This window comes from Podarcis liolepis (assembly GCF_965112155.1).
Source record: "Podarcis liolepis genome assembly, chromosome: 2".
Taxonomy (NCBI): domain Eukaryota; kingdom Metazoa; phylum Chordata; class Lepidosauria; order Squamata; family Lacertidae; genus Podarcis; species Podarcis liolepis.
In genome coordinates this window covers 22,164,880-22,183,111 of record NC_139555.1, presented here as the reverse complement: position 1 = coordinate 22,183,111, position 18,232 = coordinate 22,164,880, and the positions used below count along the sequence as shown (strand labels likewise).

The 18,232-nt window shown below is 45.2% G+C and overlaps 1 protein-coding gene across 9 annotated transcripts in view; it reads right to left on the bottom strand.

Annotated features, from left to right (window-relative positions):
• The window catches only part of RAB5B (RAB5B, member RAS oncogene family), a 30,949-nt gene extending 12,946 nt beyond the window's left edge, over window positions 1–18,003 (bottom strand). Inside the window, exons 1-2 of one of the 9 annotated variants that reach the window (XM_083490555.1) lie at window positions 17,893–17,992; window positions 8,465–8,579 (exon numbers count right to left, since the gene is read on the bottom strand). The gene's annotated coding sequence lies outside the window, so the exon portion shown is untranslated. Of the gene's footprint in view, window positions 1–8,464; window positions 8,580–17,448; window positions 17,697–17,780 lie in introns of those variants that run through there. The other 8 variants (XM_083490558.1, XM_083490557.1, XM_083490553.1 and 5 more) reach the window with 8 other exon arrangements.
• Between the last annotated feature and the right edge of the window lie 229 nt (window positions 18,004–18,232).

The window sequence follows — 18,232 nt, the reverse complement described above, 5'->3', positions numbered from 1 at the left end:
TGGCTGACTAGGCCGCGTCTCGGGCTCACCTCCGTCCTGCCTGCTCGCGGCTCCGCCTGGCCGAGGGATCTTCCGCTTGCCCCTCTCCGAGAGAGAGAGAACATAAAACGTATAAGGTATATCTATATCTATATATGACTGCTGTCCCCTTCATCCCTCCTTTTGGTTCCTCAGCATCAGCGGTCGCCGAGAAGGCGCCGGTGGAGGAGCGAAGCGCCCGTGTAGACGGGCCTGGGCCTCGGCTGAAGCGCCTGCGTGCCCCTCCGAGCGGCGGGGGGCGCTGGGGGCCGGCCTGGGGCGGGTTCTCCAGGCGGAGACAGGGCGAGGTGCGTAGGTCGCCACGTCAGCAGGCGCCGAAGATAATATAACTAATAATTTTCTCAAATTATTGGGGGGGGGGCAGAGCCCCCCAAACGATTTTTTGAGGGGGCTCGGGCCCCCTCAGGCCCCATGGAGTCAGCGCCTATGTTTGTTTACCACCTTAGATTTGGGTAGTATTTTGGATTTTTTTAAAAAAGCAAGCTCATAATAGCTCACAGAATCCTTTATTTCAACATGGAGATGTAACTGGAAGCAAAATCCTAGCCAGCCACCCACCCTTAAAAATGAACTCCAATAAAGCATTAAGTTTCTGACAGGTAACAATTGAAATCATAACCCATGCAAAAAAAAGCCTCTCTCTCACACAAGCTTCTCTCAAGGCCAGCCACCTCTGACAAGCTTCTTGTGTGGGTTGACATTTTTATTTAAGCCAGTTTTGAGCAAGAATATAAAAGCTGAGGGCAGCAAGTTAATTCTCAGGAATCTTCAATCACCACTGCATTACTAACCCCCGCTTAAAAAACATAACAAGCCAGGAATTGCAGCATCTTCAGGGAAAGGCTGAAACATTTCCTAAAGCTTTCTAAACATCAAGTTTTGCTTCCTCTTTCTTAAAAGCAGAATTCTGGGCCACCCAAGGTCTGCATTCATTATCTTATTAAGCTAATTATGCATGAGCCTCTTGCTTATGGCAAACATCTCCTCCGCAATGAGCAGCAATTAAAAGCGGCAAATACCTAACTAACCAAAGCTTCCCATTCCATCTGAACAAGTCAGGATCTTAACTCAACTTCAAACTCAGCAACTTTAAATACAGCAAAATCCAAAACTTGGCTAGAAACGTCGTCTAGGATTCACCTAAGTGTTCCACGAGTCAAAAAATAAAATCAATTGTTATTCACAGGCTTCAAAATGGTTAAGGCAAATTATCCAGAGAAGTCCCTCTGCACTATGCACCCAGATTAAATGTGGAACACAGTTAAAGCCAGCAGCACAGACTTTCACTGGTAGCAAAGCAAATAGTATGTCTTTAGATCTAGTTTTGCTGAATCTGCTGAACGTGGGAAAACGCTTCTTTCCTTTTCCAAGAACTCTCTTGTGAGAGTGAGAGTGAGAGAGTGCAGTTGAGCAATGACCTTGCAGACATCCTGCCCTGGGAAGAGAGCTCTGTGCACTTCGAAAGAAGCAGTTTGCACAGCTGCTCCCTGGCTGTTCGGGGAAGCTTGCTGAAGTGACATGCTGCCCTGTTTTATGCAGAGATCCTTCTCTGCCCACATGTATTTTCCAATATGCGCCCAGAGAACCGCAGAGTTGGAAGGGACCCCCAGGTTCATCTAGTCCAACCCCCTGCAATGCAGGAATTTCAACTACCGTATTTTTTGCCCTATAGGACGCACTTTTTCCCCTCCAAAAATGAAGGGGAAATCTGGGTGCGTCCTATGGGGCGAATGCAGGCTTTCGCTGAAGCTTGGAGAGCGAGAGGGGTCGGTGCGCACCGACCCCTCTCGCTCTCCAGGCTTCAGGAAGACATCAGCAGCCTAGGCAGCCCTGCGGGAGTTCCTGCAGGGCTGTCTAGGCTGCGGATAGCAGCCTGCTTCCCGGAGCACTGGGCGCGCTGAAAGCAGAGCGGGCAGACATCCGCAGCGTGGGGAGCCCTGCAGGAGTTCCCCGCAGGGCTCCCCACACTGTGGATCGCAGCCTGCCGCCCGGTGGGCGGGGCGCCCTGAAGCAGAGCACCCATCGCGCCGGGCAGACATGGGCCAGCCCCATAAGCTCGGGGGACAGCAGGGAGGCGCAGCGCCGCCATCCCACTGCTCCTCGACCTGGTTCGGTTCCCCCGACCTACTTTTGGGGGGGGAAATAAAGGGAAAAATGTTTTCCTTTATTCCCCCCCCCCAAAAAAAACTAGGTGCATCCTATGGGACGGAGCGTCCTATGGGACGAAAAATACGGTATATCGTAATAGAATCATAGTCGCTTCCTCTGCTTCACTTTGCATATTTGTAAAGGAATCTCAAAAACTTCAAAAAGCAACAGCACAAGCCGTTTCCTATAAAAGGAAGCCAAACTCAGATATGTGCTCCCTCTGGAACTTCTGAGAGCTTGAGGAAGTAGGGTGCATGTAAACACTGGTGTTCGTATTGGCGATTATGTTTCCTTGAGCTGGCGCCGCTGAGCCAAAATGGAGGATGTGGCAACAGCAGTGAACAAACCATTTGGCACTTGCCATGCCTTTGTCTCTTGCATCTCCTGTTGACTCTGCTCACCCACCACCATCTCTGCTTAGATTGCAAGCTCCTAAGGGCAGTGATCTATCTTTTGGGTATGCAAAGCTCCCTGTACCCTAATATCATCATCAAAATGCTGATCACTCTTCTATGCAATTTCCTTACTGTGAAAACTGTGGGTTGCACAGCAGATCTAAATTTTGTATATTGCAATTTAATTTAATTTAATTTAATTAGCTTTATAACAACAACAACAAATTTTATCATGGTGATGAAGAAACGGCAGAAAATGTCCAGGATAAGGTGCTGCCTAGAACGTTTGACCAAATGCCCCTTTATAATGAGAGATCATGGGGAGAACACTACCTGTTCCCAAGTGTGTCCAGCAGTTTTTGCATGATAAACACATGAAGGTATGGCCTGAATCGTTTCCTACCCAAAGGATTGTACGGCACTGATATAGAAATGAAGATTAAAATTAAGGAGGGTGCAACTAGAGCCTTAAACCAAGCCGTTGACCTAAGTTTAGTATATTGCAAACTGTTGAGAACAGTCTCGCAGTACTATTTTTTGAGCTTGTCAGCAATATTAGGTTCCTTCGTGCAAATAAGAGTCCAGCTAAATAGAAACCTCTTTTGAACTTGATGTTTTGCTCCAAACAGGGCAAAATTATTGTTTCAGCAATCATAAAGATTGGTTTTCAGACCCTTGATCATCTTGGTTGCCCACCTCTGCACACCTTCCAGCTTGTCAACATCCTATGATTCTATGGGCACTACTACTTGAGACAATCTGCAGCACAATCTCTTTCTCTTTTGGTAATTTATTTCCAACGAGGCTTCATGATTTCACAGTAAAAGGCATTTTAAGGGTGCACTACTCCCTGAGATGATTTTTACACCCCCCCCCCAAAAAAAACCCCATTTCCGTTTGCAGGATAAATCCCAGTAATACACAGCAAAGACATAACCATATTGGAAACTCTTGTAGTGTGTTTTCTGTACATTGAAGTATTTTTCTGCTTACAAGGCCAGAGAGGAGGAACTGGGTGTTTGGCTCCTTACTTTAGGACACCTGGAGCACTTCTATGTTACATGATCAACCAAAGCAGAATACTTTATGTTGTAAGGCGATGAGTTTTTAAAACTTTGTTTCTGCCTAAAACAAAAAGGCATCTACACTCTACAATACCCTGCCCCAAAACTGATCAAGTGATAAAATGCTATCACTAGAAATATTTTTCAGCAAGCTTCTTAAAAGACACTGCCAAAGAAAGAGACACTAAAAAAGACCAAACTAGCCCACAAATCCATTTTGTGGACTTCCAAATGCTTTCCTTCATATATGCGGAATGCTTTAATCTTAATTTACACGGTTGCTCGTATATATTTTGCAGCAGCTTATTTAGAAACCGGCATGCATTCTAGCAACAATTAAAGTGTTCAAGAGAACCTTAGAAGATAAAGAATAGGTTGACATCAGGAGATCTCCCCTACATAGTAAGAGTGCTTTTGGGAAGTAGTTTTCTTCATACCTTGTGTTTGAAGGGCACTCTCCTAAGCAGTTTAATCAAGCAACTTTAGAGGTGACCTGATTAAGGAGACGGCATGTGTAAGAGGGGGGAAAGCACTGAGCTCTGAATAGAAAACTGGCAAAACAAGTATTTTCGGCGTAGCCTAAAGTTGTAGGCAGGCACATTCCAGTCAGAAGTAAGGAGCAGACCAGAAGTGCATTTATGAACAAGCCATTTGTGGAAAGAGAAAGTTTCTGAAAGCCAAATATGCATTTGTTGGCGGGTTAAATTACTGGGTTGGCAATGACATCTAGGGGTGTTCAGTTGTCCTAAGAAGTTTTACTATCAAGTATATTGTCACTTTGTTCACAAAACCTGTAAGCTCCTTTATGCAGTTCAATAGACATGCACCAGAACAAAGTCATCTTTCTCCAAACCTGTCAAAGGAAACTTTCTAGAGCTCCCTTTCTGCACTGAAGGAGTTTTAACACAGTGTCTAGCAAGGCATTATTGTCTCCTTTTCCTATTAACAAGGAGTGCCAACTAGCCTCACTGCTAAGGTAGATAATGCTTGACACCATGGTAGAATGGAAGCATATTTAAGAAATCGGTAGTTGAGAATGATTGGCAAGGACCTGCAAGTACCGTATTTTTTGCTCCATAAGGCGCACCTCCCTTTTTTCGGGGGGGGGGGGGAGGATTCAACAAAAAAAAGAATGCAGTTCTTGGGGGCTTTTGGGGGAGGTGGGGGAAGTGAGAGAGCTTCACTCTATCCCTTCCCCCACCTCCCGCAAAAGCCAGGGTTAGCCATGCGAAGCCTCCCCAGGGCAGCGGGATGAAGGCTCCCTGCTGCCCTGTAGAGGCTTCACAGGCTACCCCAGAGCTGCTCGACCCAAAGAGCAGGTCGGGGAGCAGCGGAAAGGCTGCATGCAGCTCCCCGGGGCTGGCAGTGGAGGAAGTGCGGCTTCCCCCCACTGCCAGCCCCACAAGCCTTTCTGCTGCTCCCCAACCTGCTCGTTGGGGAAAGCCACTGCCAGCCCCAAACAGCTTGTGGGGCTGGCGGTGGGGAAAGCCTGTCCGCTGCTCCCCGAGCTTGTGGGGCTGGCGGTGGGGAAAGCCTGTCCGCTGCTCCCCAAGCTTGTGGGGCTGTTGAGGGAAGCCCAGGCTCCCCCCCCCCAAGCTACCACACATTCGCTCCATAAGACGCACAGACATTTCCCCTTAGGTTTTAAGAGGGAAATGAAGATTAAAATTAAGGAGGGTGCAACTAGAGCCTTAAACCAAGCCGTTGACCTAAGTTTAGTATATTGCAAACTGTTGAGAACAGTCTCGCAGTACTATTTTTTGAGCTTGTCAGCAATATTAGGTTCCTTCGTGCAAATAAGAGTCCAGCTAAATAGAAACCTCTTTTGAACTTGATGTTTTGCTCCAAACAGGGCAAAATTATTGTTTCAGCAATCATAAAGATTGGTTTTCAGACCCTTGATCATCTTGGTTGCCCACCTCTGCACACCTTCCAGCTTGTCAACATCCTATGATTCTATGGGCACTACTACTTGAGACAATCTGCAGCACAATCTCTTTCTCTTTTGGTAATTTATTTCCAACGAGGCTTCATGATTTCACAGTAAAAGGCATTTTAAGGGTGCACTACTCCCTGAGATGATTTTTACACCCCCCCCAAAAAAAAACCCCATTTCCGTTTGCAGGATAAATCCCAGTAATACACAGCAAAGACATAACCATATTGGAAACTCTTGTAGTGTGTTTTCTGTACATTGAAGTATTTTTCTGCTTACAAGGCCAGAGAGGAGGAACTGGGTGTTTGGCTCCTTACTTTAGGACACCTGGAGCACTTCTATGTTACATGATCAACCAAAGCAGAATACTTTATGTTGTAAGGCGATGAGTTTTTAAAACTTTGTTTCTGCCTAAAACAAAAAGGCATCTACACTCTACAATACCCTGCCCCAAAACTGATCAAGTGATAAAATGCTATCACTAGAAATATTTTTCAGCAAGCTTCTTAAAAGACACTGCCAAAGAGAGAGACACTAAAAAAGACCAAACTAGCCCACAAATCCATTTTGTGGACTTCCAAATGCTTTCCTTCATATATGCGGAACGCTTTAATCTTAATTTACACTGTTGCTCGTAAATATTTTGCAGCAGCTTATTTAGAAACCGGCGTGCATTCTAGCAACAATTAAAGTGTTCAAGAGAACCTTAGAAGATAAAGAATAGGTTGACATCAGGAGATCTCCCCTACATAGTAAGAGTGCTTTTGGGAAGTAGTTTTCGTCATACCTTGTGTCTGAAGGGCACTCTCCTAAGCAGTTTAATCAAGCAACTTTAGAGGTGACCTGATTAAGGAGACGGCATGTGTAACAGGGGAAAAAGCACTGAGCTCTGAATAGAAAACTGGCAAAACAAGTATTTTCGGCGTAGCCTAAAGTTGTAGGCAGGCACATTCCAGTCAGAAGTAAGGAGCAGACCAGAAGTGCATTTATGAACAAGCCATTTGTGGAAAGACAAAGTTTCTGAAAGCCAAATATGCATTTGTTGGCGGGTTAAATTACCGGGTTGGCAATGACATCTAGGGGCGTTCAGTTGTCCCAAGAAGTTTTACTATCAAGTATATTGTCACTTTGTTCACAAAACCTGTAAGCTCCTTTATGCAGTTCAATAAACATGCACCAGAACAAAGTCATCTTTCTCCAAACCTGTCAAAGGAAACTTTCTAGAGCTTCCTTTCTGAACTGAAGGAGTTTTAACAAAGTGTCTAGCAAGGCATTATTGTCTCCTTTTCCTATTAACAAGGAGCGCCAACTAGCCTCACTGATAAGGTAGATAATGCTTGACACCATGGTAGAATGGAAGCATATTTAAGAAATCGGTAGCTGAGAATGATTGGCAAGGACCTGCAAGTACCGTATTTTTTGCTCCATAAGGCGCACCTACTTTTTTTTTTGGGGGGGGGTGTTTCAAGAAAAAAAATGCAGTTCTTGGGGGCTTTTGGGGGAGGTGGGGGAAGTGAGAGAGCCTCACTCTATCCCTTCCCCCACCTCCCGCAAAAGCCAGGGTTAGCCGTGCGAAGCCTCCCCAGGGCAGTGGGATGAAGGCTCCCTGCTGCCCTGTGGAGGCTTCACGGGCTACCCCAGAGCTGCTCGACCCAAAGAACAGGTCGGGGAGCAGCGGAAAGGCTGCCTGCAGCTCCCCGGGGCTGGCAGTGGAGGAAGTGCGGCTTCCCCCCACTGCCAGCCCCACAAGCCTTTCTGCTGCTCCCCGACCTGCTCGTTGGGGAAAGCCACAGCCAGCCCCAAACAGCTTGGGGGGCTGGCGGTGGGGAAAGCCTGTCCGCTGCTCCCCGAGCTTGTGGGGCTGGCGGTGGGGAAAGCCTTTCCGCTGCTCCCTGAGCTTGTGGGGCTGTTGAGGGAAGCCCAGGCTCCCCCCCCCCCAGCGACCACACATTCGCTCCATAAGACGCACAGACATTTCCCCTTAGGTTTTAAGAGGGAAAAGATGCGTCTTATGGAGCGAAAAATACAGTGTATAGCCTTGTCAGAATGTAGTAGATAGACTGGGGTGGGTGAGGGAGTCCAAGCCCTCCCTCCAGCTCATGAAGTTCAACAGACTGCCTTAGCAAGTCATAATCTCATCTTCATCACCCACAGGATTGTGGTAAGGGAAAGATGGAAGAACATGAGCTGTGTTAGGATGACGGACTTAGACTGCCAGTCTGATCTGTCTCCAACACTGACCATGCCAGAAGCTCACAAGCAGTACATAAAGCCAGTTGTCCCTTGCTTGTTTAGTAGAATTTATAAACCACTTAATCCAAAACCCTACAAATAAAACATACAAATAAAATCAGCAACATTCAAAAACAAGTATGCATAACTAAACTTTTAAGTATATGACCATGAGTTTGGGAGGACAGGTAGAACACAAATATGCCACTAGTTCACTACAGTCACTCCTACGTGATCATGCTAGGCTTGCCCAACATTGTTACAACCGACTTTATTCAGTGTAATATCAGAATCAAAGAAGAGAAAGAAAAATTGGTACATCTTAGCTTCCACCATAGGTTATCCAAATTTACAAATAATGGTACCTGCATCCAGGATGGTACCATACAGCTTGGAATAAGGGGCATTTTAGAAGCTGGTTTCACACACTTCTGTGAACAGCTATCCACAAAAGTACTGGGCATGGACTCCAAGCCTGATTGCACCTGCCTGCTCTGGCAAGTAAAAGAATGAAACTGTTAACATGGGGCTCAAATAGGCTTTGAAGTTTGTTTGTGCTGCTAATCATCCAAATTCTAAAGGTGTGGAAACATAGGAAACTAGAAAGTCACTCTTAAAAAAGCATTAAAGGGTGGGTCCAATGATGTTACCTTTGCTAATCAAACAGGCTTAAAATCAAAGGGGAAGGCTTGATCTCTCTGAAGTCCTAGGTCAGTCTGGAGCAAGTGTTTCCAATTTCAAACTGCCGCCCTGAACTGTGAAAAGCTACATAGAAAATGAATAAAAGTAAGAGACTTTGTTAAGACTCTACTTTAGCTAAGCAAAGATGCTCAATGTGTTTTACAGATCGAAGCTCCCAAGTTCTCTCAAAAGCACACGCACCCTGGCACTGAACGGTCCTTACTCTCCTACAATTGTGCACAGTCTTTCAGTTTTAGAATAATGTGACAGAGAGTCAAATAGGGCTGGGCGATGTTAGGTTTTCAATATCGCGATGTATCGCCAGCAAAACATGGCGGTTTGGCGATAAACCACAATGGGTGAAACAAGCTTAACTGGCCCCAGCTGGCAAGATGCTGGGAGAAACTGCCTAAGCTGTCACGGTGGGAGATGAGGCACTTTCAGCCAACGTCTGGCGAGCTGGGGACACTGCAGCTGGCCCCAGCCTGCTGCTCAGCTCTGGGGCGGAAAGGCACCTGCGCCAACTAAGCGATGCCCAATGTCCCAGTGAGCAGGAGTGGGATCAGGGCTGCCCAGCTAGGGAGCACGAAGCCTGCTTGCATGCAAGTACCCCTCAATGGAAAAGTGTGATGGAGCATGCACCTCCCCAGCTGAGCAGACCCGATCCAGCTTCTGCTCCCATGCAAGTGGAAGCAGGGATCTCTCAGCTGGGAAGCAGAGGCTTTGCGCTCCCCAGCTGAGAAGGCCTGATCCCGCTCCTACTCGCGTGCAAGCAGGAGTGGGGTTTGGGCTCTCTCAGCTAGGAAGTGGAAGCACTTTAACAGAGCCTCCCCCCTGCCACTGGCTTGTGCAAGCTGGTAGCGGGATGGGGGCTCCCTAAAACTGCTTGGCTGAGGCAAGGGCAGCAGCATGCTCCTCAGCCAAGACCACAATGGCAGTTTCACTCAGCAGTATATCACTGGTGAAACCACCATCACTTGACTGGAGGAAGAGGGACTCGGGAGCAGTGGCAGGTTCACCAGTGATATACCACTGAGTGAATATGTCATCGTGGTCTGTCCCTCGTACCAGTCCTGGTGATATATCAATATACAGCGGTACCTCTACTTACGAACTTAATTCATTCCGGAGATCCGTTCTTAACCTGAAACTGTTCTTAACTAGAGGCGTGCTTTCACTAATGGGGCCTCTTGTTGCCGCTGCGCCGCCGGCACACGATTTCCGTTCTCATCCTGGGGCAAAGTTCTCAACTCGAGGTAACTCTTCCAGGTTAGCGGAGTTTGTAACCTGAAGCGTTTGTAACTCAAGGTACCACTGTATTGCCCAGGTCTAGCGTCAAAGTCCACAGTTAGGTTAATCAAGTCAGAGTGGCTTTTTGGCGATTCTGAGAGCCCTAAGTGAAGGATCATGCATACCAACTCTCTGATTTCATTAGAAATTCTGAATAAAAATAACATCTAGAATCAAACCTTTCCAAACTCCAGGGGGAGCGTTTCAGTGATAAACCACATCTAACCTATGACACTAGCCTATGCAAACCTATGCCGCAGAAGCCATATAAAACAGCCTTGCAAGTTAGCCCCCAAAGGTTACTAGCCTGCAAACAAAATCACCACCTATTATTTGCCAGCTCCTCTTAGGGGGCTACTAAAAAAAACCTGCAGGCCAGAAACACAGAGCTTGGCGGCGGCAGCAGCAGCAGCAGCAGCAGCAGCAGAGAGCACCCCGCCAGCCTGACTGGTTTCTTTGGTAGATATACAAGAGCTGGCTTTGCCTCCAGCAGGCCAAGTACAGAAACAGAGCAGGTTTTCTGGTGGAGGAAAGCAATTTTCTTAGGGTAGCCCCAATGAAGCACTTATTAGTCTAGCTCTATCAATGTAGCTTTAGTGATGGAATCTGTCAACAGCTTGACCTGCTACATGTCCTCTGTGAGTGCTTGACTGGCAAGCTGATCAACACAAATATTAGCTTGGTTCAATGTTTCTCAAGATTCTTCTGATCATCGTTTCTGGTATTTTCCTTGAAATCCAGTGCTAAAAACAACTGTTCAGGGTGCCTGGGACATCAGCTTTCTTATTGCAGTTGCATTTTCTTGTGCTTTTAAGCCTCCCTGAGCAATTTTTTGCCCCAAGAAGTTGGCATAGAACAGGTGTTTCCCAGATTTATGTACGCAGCTGAAGATTGATATAATGTCCACATGTTAGCTGCAGGAATTACCAGTGTTACAACAATTGCCCAAACAATTTCAGAACAATTGTTTTATATGCTCAGATAAGGTTACCCCTATTTTATATGATCTTATCCCAAATATATGAAACTTTCATAGAGGAGAGCTATTAAGTTAGGACAATATGTGTAGAGATCTGCCAAGCCAATCTGAACACTTTTTCCCTACACTGGAAGATATTTCATCATCAACTCATTTCAGAACCAAGGTTTGGGCACTGTGTGGGTGACAACACTCAAGTTCATAGAGTTTATTCCAAGTTTCTCTGTAATGCATCCAAAGTCTCACTGCTGCCTGCACATTCAGCCTGCCATTTCCTTCCGATTAATTTAGGGTTGCAAAAGAGTTGAGAATAGTTGCTCTTGCTCCAGTGAAGTTCCCCTATGAGCTGCATATTATTTATTAAGCAATCTCTGGGCAAACAACTCCTTGGGCCAAAAACAGCCCATTTCTCCACTCAACAGATCATATAATTGTACAGTTGGAGGGGACCACGAGGGTCATCTGTATATACAAATAATTTTCTGTTAGTCCCTTAATATTACCAGGAACAGTTAGGGATAGATGGAATTAAGCACATAATGGGAAGAAAAATGCTTAGAGGGTGAGGGAACGGATATCTGAACTACCTTAAACATTTATTGGTGCAGAGCAAGACAGGTGAGAACATCTAAGTAGCGCTGATTGACCAGATGGAGTAAGTGATCCAATAATAATTTATTATGTGTTCCCCTCTTTGTTGAGAGCCAAGTCTGGTTTGCTGATACTTTTTGCAAGGGTCCTCAGAATGACCAGAATGGCCTCCACTTGGCTCTTTCTCTGTAATTCCCACTAAGGGTCTCAGAGAAGCCACCGTAGTTCTGAGCACATCTTACAATCTCTCTCTTTGGACTACAACTTTAATCTGTATTAACAGCCAAATGAGATAATAGTTGTATGCAGCATGGTGTGTAATGAAGGATGATGCATTAAGTACCTACATGACCAGTGCAGAGAACGTTCTGTTAGAGCCACCCACCTCTGATGCCCCCATGGCCACCAATTCATGTTCTTGTTCATATGGAAGGATAAACATGTAATAGTTGATGTTAGTATGGTGTGATCAAGTGCTTAGCTACTAGGATGGCCACATACCAAATAATGAGTAGGCAAGATACATAGGAAGCCAGAAGTCTCCACCAGCGTGAATATACAAAAAGGTTCAAAGTTTGGAAGCTCTGAAAGATTCCCAAGACCCTTAGGGTTCTGATTTTTATTCTACTTTTCTATTAAAAAAATTAATAATGTTAATTCTCTTCCAGCCCATACAACTTGCGGGGAGTTACAACTAAAAGCCCAGAGACCAGATCCCTCTCCCAACTACACTCTCTATTCTACAATCTAGTCCTTGCCAGTGAGTCCATATTTGCAAAGGTGACACAGACAAAGTTCATGCAACAGAATTTGGATTTTCCACACAGAACTTTAGTCCGGCAGAAATGCCACCCATGAAGGCTTGCCACTATAAATGACATGTGGTACTACTGCCTTGCTGCTAACTTTTATCTGTGAAGATTTGCTGAATTCATCAGTTGCTACTGCAACTAATTTCTGCTTACTAGTATTTCCTGCAGCTTTCCAAATGTCTGGTGCTCCCAGGGCTTGAAACAAGCAAATATCAACAACTGAGGGACTTTGGTCTGAAGGAAAACCTTTACTTCTGGGTCTGAGTGCACACACTTAGCACAATAGTTGCAAATGGCTCTATTTGCATTGAATCTGCCTGTACCAATTCAAGGGCAAGCCTGGAAGAGGTGAGATTACATGTTTACCCCATCCCATTGTTCTAGGATGAAAGGAAAGTCTCTAAATACTGGCAGAGCAAAACGGGAAGCTGAAGTTTGCCAGGGATATTGCATCAGGGTCAGGGAACAGGAGGCAGCAGGCAGTTGAGAAATAAAATATCCAGCCCAGATTCTCATGGCCAAGAGTTTGGTCCTTTCTGTTAGTTTACTTAGCTAGACTGTGGCACAAGTACTTAAAACAGAGAGGTTATTGCCTACCATTTTAGCAATATGCCCCTTAGATTAAGATTTAGAATAATATATGTGATATCCTTATGCTAAGGGACCCAACATAAAAAGACTCTCCAAAAAAGCTTTAAAATAATTAGGATTTTTCTTATGCAACTTACTCTACTTGAGTACAGTAAATTTTCAAGTCTAGAAGTATGCTGCATTAGTATTTTCTCTCTTCAGAAAACTAGCAAAGTTCAGAAAAGTTAATGGTAGGCAGATATCAAAGTGAAAGCAAACCTGGGCCTCCTTTTCGAATTGCCTTCAATGTACAACCCATTGATGTAAGCAATGATCTCCCTTATTTAGTTATTTAGGGAAAAAACATGCTTATATACCTTCAACTCATAAGATATCAAGGCAGAGTCAATATATACAACATGACACACCATAGAAGCAATAGAAAATAGTCATTAAAATGACTAATCAAGAAAGCATAAAGGCCTGTCAGTATAAAAAGGTCTTCAAGGAGCACCTTTGGAGGACAATGGCAACAATGCCTTCCCAACAATGCCTTCAATTTGCCCTAGCAATACATTTTCCAGACCTTTGTAATAAAAGGCTAATCTTTTGTAATAGGTTCTATACAGAGTTGCCTATGGAGTTTGCAAGTGAGGGTAAGATGGAGCATCTCATCTTTTAAGAGGTGTGGACAGTGGTGAACACATTTTGCTCCACAGCTTGCAATGACTTCTCTCAGCTACAATTCAAAGTACAGTGGTACCTCAGGTTAAGTACTTAATTAGTTCCGGAGGTCTGTTCTTAACCTGAAACTGTTCTTAACGTGAAGCACCACTTTAGCTAATGGGGCCTCCTGCTGCTGCTGCGCCACCGGAGCAGGATTTCTGTTCTCATCCTGAAGAAAAGTTCTTAACCTGAAGCACTATTTCTGGGTTAGCAGAGTCTGTAACCTGAAGCATATGTAACCTGAAGCGTATGTAACCCAAGGTACCACTGTACTAGTTCTGACAAAGCCCTAAGCAACTTAGGCCCTACATACCTTTCAGATATCTTTCCCTATGTCCCACTGCAATCTTAATCAAAGGATAACACCTGTTAACAGTATGATGTGTGTTCCATGACTGAATGAATGTCAAGGACACAAAACAGAAAACTACTCTATATTTTTGGAACTCCCTCCAAATGAAGCTCAAAGTCATGGCCTGAGCATATTTTGGAAGCAACGCTATATCCTTAGTTTTGGATGGCCCATTTTGAGGCCAGGTTTAACCAAAGTTTAGAAAAGAGTTGGAATACCACAGCATTTTTTTTGTAATGTTCCAACCTCCAAAATAAATGGAGGATGAGAACACAAGAAAGGAACAACATAAATGATTTTTCTTCACCAAGATCTAAGAAGAACTAGATGTTTCAAAACATTTAGTTGGGAGTTTCAGGGAGCTCTCCATTTGTTACTAATGAAACCTAATGTCCATTTGAATTTTTCAGACAGATTAAAGGCACAGCTGTTTAATGTGTCAAACAGCCAGGGAAACTGCACATGCCTATATTAGCAAATATAGTGGTCACAAAAACTGTGCCGTTGGATCAGAGCAAAGGTCAACCTGCCTTCTGTTCCAAAATTCAGACAACCAAACACTCCTAGAAAGCTCCGAAGTATCATATGAAGCCAACACTCCCCTTGTTCTTTGATTAACACATACCTTGTCTGGGTATTTTTGCTTTAAACAACAGCTCTTGAGATTCCTTTTTGCCTTCAGTGTTTATTTGCTGATTTGCTATTTTTGCTTATATACCACTCTTCCACCAAATGAGTTCAAAGCAGAACACAAATCTATGTTACACTCAACTTACCAAGCTCATCAATGCAATTAGGAGAGCAGGTATTTTTCCAAGATGAAAAGGGAAATCCTTCTAGTTTTCTCATATACTTTCTGGTCTCCAAACTATTCCATGTTTAAGACCACAGGAGTTCACAACCTTTTTATATAGTGGGAAGGAGATGTGTGGCAAGTTGTTAAGTCACAATGTCAAACCAGTGTTGGGGGATTTTCTAGAAAACAGATGATGCAAACATTCCTTGAACTGCTATATCCACCAGAAAAGAAGCCCAGAAGTTACTTTTTGTAGCAGTGTACAGTTATGGATGGTAGTAAGCAAAAGTAGGGCAGATGCTAATGCTACTTTGCAAAAAAGAAACTGAACATTGAGGGGTGCAACTTCCCTGTTGAGAAAGTGAGTGCAAATACGGAGCATAAGCATCCAAATATGTTCTTCTTATAACACTTGTAGTGGAGGGAAAGGGTGCAGCTAGAATGGTTAAAGTTGTTAACATATACAGGGTTGTATCCAACTTTGTTTTGCTAAAAGCATACACATTGAAATTAAAGGACTTAAGTTACTCATGTCCGTTTCAATAGGTCCAGTCAAAGTATGATTAATGTTAGATCGAACCCATAATACTGGCAAAAGCCAATAAGCTTGTGAATTGCTACAATATGCAACTTCCAATAAAAATAGCAATTTGTTACTACAAGTAATTTTGATAATTTTCATCAAGATTTTGGAAGCTTATTCCCATTAGACTACTGTTATGAACCACTCTTTGTTTTTGATTATAATCAGTAATCAAGTCTTACTCATTTGGGGTATAGTGCTACAAGTACAGAAGTATTGCTCTCTTGAAAAAGATCTCTCAAACCAGGTATGATACTTAACCGATGCCAACTCCAAAGTCATTGAACATATACGGTGACCCCGTTGTGAACATATTTTAATGTTACTAAGTTGTCTTCTAACAAGCAAAGTTGTGTTACACTGATCAAGAAAAAAGTAGGAAGAGGTAACTTCTTTCAGAGATTCAGTAGAAACTGTCCCATCAGTAAACAATAGAAGGCTTATCACTTGACATACTGCAGACTGAAGAAGAAACTCTAGGACAAGCCCACACTGGATGACCTCATAACTCTCTGCAATCTAACTTTCATGATTCACATCCTTCCTTTTCTTTACAGCCCTACAAATGATCCAATATCAGATTCCACACATGTGATCAATTTTATTTGTCTGCAGCACAATGGCCATTACAAAACATGGAAATAATATAAGTACTGTACCTATATTCACACATTGGAAGCAAATCTAAATTACTGCTAAGACAAAAACCAGGGAAGCAGGGACGAAACATAGGACTAATAACAACACTAGCAATATGAGATCAACAATATGGAAATACTATTAATAATATCAAAGAATCCTATGGAAAACATGCCATGGGTGCTAGTTCTTAAATAATCAGTATATAATGTCACATGTGAAAGTAGTCAATCACTTTATCTAAAGGTGCTGAGCACATGACTTTGTTTTTACAATTTCAGCTTAAACACCTGCAAATTTCCACCATATAAAAGACCCCCATTAAGCCTTATGGGTTGAGGACACATTAGCGTACTTCCAACTAGCTCTTTCTACTTTTCATACTGCATCAACAAGGAACCTATTTTTATTTCATTCTGTTCTCTGGGCAGTTTGCCTACCCCAATACATTTTTAATAAAGTCAAGCTGTAAGAAGCGATTATAAACCCCTTACAGTAGAGAAATATCTATGAATCCCTAATGTGCCCATCTCCTGAATATCCAGGGGATAATTACAAGGATTAGTAGAAGCATCACACATGCCTAACTAGAACCCTGAATTTAAACAGAATCAAAGACTCCCTGTGGATGCTAATCACACAATAGGTGGCTTTGCTTTGAAAAGCAACAATAATCAAATAACTTTGCCTCTCCCAGGTGACTACGCCGAAGAAAGAAATTCTGGATTAAGGAGCCCAAGGGAGGAAAAAAAGGAAACCGAGGTACTATAGGAAGGCAGAAATGCTCCAACACTGACAAAACATGATGGACTAAGGATAGCAGCTTCAACAGGTCAAGCAACTGTACTCAGGTCACATGACAACTAGCAAAAACTAGGACAGCTGCAATTTCACAAGGTGGTGGTGCTACAAAAGTACCACCTTCATAATACAAGAAACAGGCTTGGAGACTTTGATATGGACACCCCACAAGCAGTGTAACCAGCTCAAGATTTCAAGAATAAAAGTGAGAGACCATGGAAGCGTGCAGCCTATGTTGCAGCGGCCGATGTTTCTTAAACTATCACCATCAAAATAAAGTAAAGTAAGCCCTGCCAATACTTTCAACACAGGGGTAGCCACAGTATCGAATTTACGGAAGATACAGCAATACACACAAAGGCTATTAAATGCACCCCAAGTATCAGCCAGTGCCCCCTTGACTTCCTACCACAGGCCGGGCCCATCTAGGCTCTGCTCCACCACACAGGGAAACAAGAAGCCAATTTACACAGAGTCACACCACTGGACCATCTGCCTCGACAATGACTAGCGGTGGCTCCCAGGGGTTACTCGGGAGAGGGCAGGGACTGAACCCTGGACCTTTGGCATTGCAAAGCCTACGCTTTTCACCCGAGCAACCACCTTTGCTTCCACGTTTCAAAAAGGAGCCTGTCTAAATACCTCAGCCATGGCTAACCACCAACATTGATTCTATACTTGACAATTCCTATAACACCACCTACATTCGATAATAAAAAAAGACACATTAAAAGCGCATTATTGGGGGACAAGATGCTCCTCTCTCCCCCCCTCCCCACGCATACACCCCCTGATGGCCTCTGGAGATCCTCACCCTGTCGCCAGCCCCCAGAGTGAAGCAAGCGCGCCTCGCCATCCGACTGCCCAGGGTGCCAAGGCCCTTCCGCCTCCACCTCCCATCTCCATGCCTTCGCAGACTCAGCGGGACGGGTCGCCCACCCTTCGTGGCCAAAGGAGGGGGGGGAGGGAGAGGGCGGCCCTGCCGCCCCCAACCAAGCCCACCCCCCCACGCCAGGGATCCTCCACTCGGCCTCTTCCCCGTTCCCTCAGCGCCCCGGCGCCCCGGAGAGGCACTTCGCCACCCCTTCCCACCCGAAGGGCCCGACTTCTCCCCACCCCACCCCCCGGGGGTAGCCAGGCAACCACCTCTCCGAGGGAACCCCAGGCAACCACGCTCCACTCGGCGAGGACACTCGCTCAGGTAACCCGGACAACCGTCAAGGCCCGAGCCTCTCTCCCCCCGCCCTCCTGTGGGTACCTGAGGCGGCTCCGACTCGGGGCCCCCCCTCTTCTCGGCCCCCGTCTGCCTCGCACACAAACAAACTAGCTCAACCGAACCCACCTCTGCGCCGGAAGGCAGGGCTTAGTCTGCGGGCCGAGCCAATCAGCGCCGGGCACCTGGGGACCGGTCACGCCCTCCCGGCCAATCGCGCCGCGCGAAACCGCACCCAGGCCCCGGCTGACTAATCGCGACCCGGCGAAGGGGAGGATGGGCAGTAAGCTCCCCCGCCAATGGCGTTAGAGGAGGCGGGCTGGCCAATTGAAAAGCAGCTGGCCTAGAGGAGGGGCGGGGTATTTCTCTAACAGACGAGGGAGAG